This window comes from Hipposideros armiger, unplaced genomic scaffold, assembly GCF_001890085.2.
Source record: "Hipposideros armiger isolate ML-2016 unplaced genomic scaffold, ASM189008v1 scaffold_445, whole genome shotgun sequence".
Classification (NCBI taxonomy): domain Eukaryota; kingdom Metazoa; phylum Chordata; class Mammalia; order Chiroptera; family Hipposideridae; genus Hipposideros; species Hipposideros armiger.
The window spans coordinates 239,391-245,285 of record NW_017731795.1 but is presented as its reverse complement, the minus strand read 5'-3'; the positions used below and the strand labels follow the sequence as shown (position 1 = coordinate 245,285).

General features: G+C 52.7%; 1 pseudogene; it reads left to right on the top strand.

Moving 5' to 3' along the window:
* Positions 1-205: 205 nt before the first annotated feature.
* LOC109394932 (40S ribosomal protein S27-like) lies at positions 206-514 on the top strand (annotated as a pseudogene).
* Positions 515-5,895: the final 5,381 nt, after the last annotated feature.

Below are 5,895 nucleotides of genomic sequence, written 5' to 3'. Positions count from 1 at the left end.
TAATCTGGGTAATCAAACTACTGACTTCATTTCAACACACACCTTGAATATATAAGGGAGAGAAGAACTGACACCTAGTTAGAGTCTCCACAATAATTAGTACACAAGAGGCATGGGGCAGCAAAGAGAGATGCTGGGACACGAGTTAGCTGGAGACTGGAAATGTGGAGCCAGAGACACCACTTTAAATGAAACAGGCCTTTCCGGCGGTGACGACCTCCCCACGAGAACATGCCCCTCGCTAAGGATCTCCTTCATCCCTCTCCAGAAGAGGACAAGAGGAAACACAAGGAGAAGCGCCTGGTGCAGAGCCCCAACTCCTACTTCATGGACGTGAATGCCCAGGATGCTATAAAATCACCACCGTCTTGAGCCATGCACAAACGGTAGTTTTGTGTGTTGGCTGCTCCATGGCCCTCTGTCAGCCCACAGGAGGCAAAGCAAGGCTTACAGAAGGATGCTCCTTCCGAAGGAAGCAGCACTAAAAGCCCCCTGAGTCAAGATGAGTGAGGAAGCATCCCAGTCAACACATTTTGGACACAAAAAAATAAATAAATGAATGAAACAGAAATGGCACTAAAGAGAAGGAAGCTTTACTGCCACGTCACTAGGGTGTAGTCATCACACTCATTGGCCATTTTCATCAAGACCAGCTGCAGTAGGGCCCTCTCCATGACCCCAGATACCCAACTTATAGAGACTTTTCTTACAACCTGTAACTCAGGAGTACAGAGTTCAGGGTCATTTGGGGGATCTTCTAAGGTTTAAGCCTTAGGTGAACAACCTGCTCAAAAAACAAAAAAGGTCCTAGTATCTGTGCCGACTATCCTGAGAACCTATTATGTGGGCCTCTCACAATCATTCATGTAGAAAACCATGGTGATCCTCTCAGTTCTCCTTCCTCAGAGCATCAGCCTACCAATGCACCCAATCATCTTTTGAGGTCCCACCAGGAGTCCCCAAAGGGCTAAATAGAAAGACCTTCCTTCCAAGTCCCCAGAATGTAGATCACACCGTTCAGCATTGTGTATCCACCTGGGCATTTGCTGTAATATTGTTTGCTTACTGTAAGAGCAACAGTGTATGACTGGGGACCTACTGAGACTCACAAAGATGAAAAGTTACTCTCAGGAGGGTCTGCTGAGGAATTAAACTCACGTTTACCTTGTAGTTTGGGGACCAGCGTGGTATGTTAACATGTATTTTTTGTGCAGCTCAGTCAAGTCGAGGCACTTCTGGGGTTTAGGGGGGGGTGGCCCACCAAGGGTCTCCATGCATGAGGGGCACAAAAGCTCCAGAACAAGAACTCAAGCTCACGGAAGAGAGAGCCGGGGTGTAAACGCTGGATTTATGGGTCCACATGAAAAGTGAGTGTGATTTTTCTGAGAAAATGGTCTCTGTAACGCTGAGTGTTCCTTAATCCAGGTCCCTATGGACTCACGCCTGAGTCCTGGTTGGAGACGTGCAATAAAGAGCAAGTGAAATATAAATGAGCTATTTCATCAATATCTCTGTATGACAATGAAAGCGTGAGGTGGCAGCCCTTAAGCATTTCTGCTCAATGAAGGATGCCATAAACAGGGAAAAGAGACAGATGGCCTGCTCAAAGACGATAATTCACTGTACAAAACAACAAGGGATTGATGTCTAGAATAAACAAAGAGGTTCTTTAAATTTAAAAAAAAAAGATAGCTGTGGTAAAAGGAGAGGCATCAATAACCAAATGCATGCAGAAATACTGAGCAATGGAGGAGAAAACAAAACCATGATGGACAAACCAGCATCAGTAAATGGCAAAAAGTGGAAGGGAAGACCCTCCCTGAGTTGGAGTGGGTGTGGGGAGATGGGAACCCTCATGTGTTGCTGCTGGGTGTGTGCAGCTCCTCGGGGACAGTGTGCAGGACTCCATGAAGCTAAGTCTGCACATGGCTCAGGAACCACTCCCGGCTGTCTATCCAGAGAAATCACCGCAAGTCCCAGGAGCCTTGTACCGGACCTGACACCCATTAAGGTCTTGCCTGAGGCCATGCAGAAGAAGAGGCAATCAAAGTGTTTCTCACAAGGGCAATGTCTAGTTAAACATAGTGACACACAGTCCAGAACATGCTCAAGGCACAAAGAAGCAGCATATGGGTGAAGGGATGGGTAAGATGACGGACCGATCTTGAATGGATGGTGCTACATGGAAAGAGAGGAAAAGGCTGTGAGTTCGTAGAGCAAGCTCTTCAAGTCGGCTAAAGTACACACACACCACACACACACAAAACCACACTACACGCTCTATGCGACACCGCCTTAATTTGGGTCCCTAGAAGCAGAGGCTGAGACAAGATTCAGAGGTACACCGTGATGCTTTGAGAGAGGGCTTTCGGGGGAAAGGGGGTGAAGGAGTGAGGCAGGGCAGGGGAGGTGCTCAGCAAGGATGTGGGCTTGGGGGACGTCTAGAGAGATCCCTGGGGGCTCTGGGGGATAATGCACAGCTCCAGATTGACCCCACCTGGAGGCAAGGGGCTGGCCTCTTGTACCCTTTATCAGCCAGTCATTGGCTAGGGCTCCCCGCACCTCAAGGGTGTATAACTCCACGCCAGGAGGCTCCCTGCAGGGAGTGTGACTGTCATCATCCAGAGTCAGGGCAGCTGGAGCTGTCAGCAACCACCAGTGGTAGGGGTCAGGTACACACCCTGAGAAGGGGTCCAGGTAGGGTGCCATTAGCATCTACTGCAGATCCAAACACGTACTGAACAGGTTAGAGGAGGAACCTATGGAGAACAAGGGGAGGGACAGGGGAGAGGCAAAGGAGCAGCCTCTCAGACAGAGTGACAAGGAGAACGCGCCGGAAACAGGGATATGATTAACTCAACTGTGAGCCTAAAGCCCCTTGTTTGTAACTTGTATAAGAGAGGAAGCCACACACGGCACTTGGCATATCCCTAGAATGTGTTATGAAAACAGAGAAGGATGGACACCCTGCCACCTGCTGGCAAGCTGTGCAGCAAGGCGTGTCTGTTAGCTGCAGGGAGCGGGTGTCTCCCGCCCAGGTTTGACTGAGAACAGTCAGAGTATTCCAATCCCCTCTCTGCGAAGTAGAATCTACAGCCACGAAACATGATCAGAGGTGAAGCGAGCCACAAAAGAGGAGATTCAAAACTTCCCTCTGTTGTAATTGACACGGCAGAGGCAGAGCGAGATGAAACAGTGAGACTTCGCTGGGTGGGAAGCAAGGCCAGAAAAGCAAACCCCCAAGTGCCAGGAACCGCGGTGAGGGCACAAGGGCTCTCATATGCAGGTAGATGGCTGCCCAGTACAGTGAAGAATTCAAGCAAGTAGCGTGCGTGCGTGTGTGTGTGTGAGAGAGAGAGAGAGAGAGAGTGTGTGTGTGTGCACGCGCGCATGTGTGTGTGTGTGTGAGAGTGTGTGTGAGACTGTGTGTGAGAGAGTGTGTGTGTGAGACTGTGTGTGTGTGTATGTGAGTGTGTGTGTGATTGTGTGTGTGTGTGTGTGTGTGTGTGTGTGTGTGTCGGGGTGGAGCTACCTCAGCCTTTGTGTTGGAAGCTGCTGTTGCTGCTGGCTGGCTCTGTCTTGCACATGTAAAGCGAGAAGCGCTCAACAAGCCTGTGACTGCACCAGTGTGCACACACATACACATATGCACACACACATGCATGCACGCATGTAGGTGTGCACACACAGACGCACAGGGACACACGAGAATGTCCCACTCCTTTTCTTTTTTGTTGTTTTCTTCCTTTTTCTTCCTGGCATCAGCTAACCCACTCCTTTTCTGAGTCAGGCTTTGTCTCTTCTTCCCGAGAGAATGGCTTTGGGGGCCCCTCTGTCTCTTAGAGACCTCCAGGAAAACCACTCCTGGGGCTTGTGCCACCAGCTCTTCACCCCGCCTGGCTTAGACACAGGCCGAGGGGCTGGGCCCAGGAACCAGCCTTTGCGAACACACCAGCCTGGGTTCTTCACCCCTCAGCCCATCACACAGACTCTCCTTTCTTCGCCATGCCTCAAAAACCCCGCATGAAATTAATTTCTGCAAAGCTCTCCTCTCAGTCCATCTCTCTTGCCGGACTCCACGAGGTCCCATCAGTCCACACGACTCAGGCCAGCGAGTCTCACAGTGTGGCCCTTGCATCAGCAGCAGCAGCACCTGTGAGCTTGTGGGAAATGCCAGTTCTCGGGCTCCACTGAATCGGAAGCTCCGGAGTTAGGCCCAGGGAGCTGTGTGTAAACGATGGTCCCTCCGTATGCTGAAGGTTGGGAATCACTGCCGAGGCCATGCCTCACCTGGGACGATGGGTAGAGCTGGGGAGAAGGGTCATGACCCCCTGTCTCAGTGCACTTCCGGGAAGCTAAGCCTGAGCCAGGGAGAGGGCCACAGAGGACTGGAGCGCCACACTCAGGAGAGGGGAGGGAGGAAGCAGGACCTGCAGAGAAGCAAACAGGGATGTGGTCCCCCCGCCCCCCAGAGCCCCTGGGCCCGACCCACGGACCTCCGCAGCGTGAATAGCACCACGGTACTGGTCCCATCAAGGCCAGGTGAGCAGCTTTGGTTCCCCCGGTCGGCCAGGCAGCTGTGGGCTGCCCCCCCCCACCAGGGTGCTGCCTAACCACCTGGGTGCAGGAGGGCAGTTCTCAGAGAGGAGTCGGCAGCCCGGGAACCAGGGCAGTGAAGGGACCGGGCTGGGCATCCTCTAGCTAGCCTCCTCCAGATGCCTGCCATGTCATGGCCCTCGGAATATCTGTCCCTAGGACTGAGGAGAGGGAAGTGGGGCAGGAGTGAGGTTCCTGGGGGGCACTTTCCTTTCCCAGGGCTGCTGTAACAAAGTGGCCCAAACTGGGTGGTTTAAACAACAGAAACGTATTGTTTCCCAGCCCTGGAGGTGAGAAGTCCGTGACTCAAGTGTCTGCAGGGCCGTGTCCCCTGTGAAGGCTCTAGGAGAGGATCCTTCCTGCCTCTTCCTAGTTCCTGGTGGCTCCCCGCAATCCTTGGCGTCCCCTGCTTTGCAGATGCACCATTCCTACCTCTGCTGCCACCATCACGTGGCCTCCCGTGTGTGTCCCTGTCCCTGAATGCCTGCTCTGTTACTTGTGAGGACACTGGTCATTGAATTTAGGGACCACTCTAATCCATCTGATCCTTCACTATTTAGATGGGCAAAAACTCCAGTTTATTTCTAAACAATGCCACCTTTGCAGGTACCAGGGGCTGGGACAGCCACAGAGTTTCTGGGGACACAATTTAACCCACAACACTGAGGAGGAGAGAGCATCACAGCGGTCACCACACTCCACGCTGACTTCTCCGCGTTGGTCCTGGAGAAGGAAGCTGCTGATAGAGATTGCCAAGGCCAACCCTCGGAGGCTGAGAGACCAGCCTTCACCCAGGGCAGCCGGCCTGGTGGTAAAGAGCGTTCGCACCGCCCGGAAAGTCCTTCACTGGCTGTGCTGCTCGGTTCCATGGGTGGACTCTGGCCCTTGGGAATGTGACAAAAGGCCAGCACAGGCAGCAGCCAAGACCTGTCCCCATCCCAGCACCAGACCAGGCGGTGTCAGTGCTGGAGCACAGCCAGGTCCCGCTGGGAAACTGTCCACAGCGCTTTTCCTTCCCTGCCGTTCTGCTTTGCAGGTTTCCTTTTTGCCCTGCAGCGCCTCCTCCACCAAAACCACACTGGTCCCAAAGAGGCAGCCGGAACACGTCCCCAGGCTCTCCATCCGGGGCTCTGGGGTGAATTTCCAGGAATCAGGACTGGAGGTGTGGTTTGAGAAACCACGATTCTCTGTTTTAAGAGCCAGACAAGTGAGAGAAGACAGGGTTTTTGTTATTATTCCAAATAATATCAAGAGCCAGCCTGGGGGCGCCCAGAGCAAACAGGTCAGCCACAGGGCACA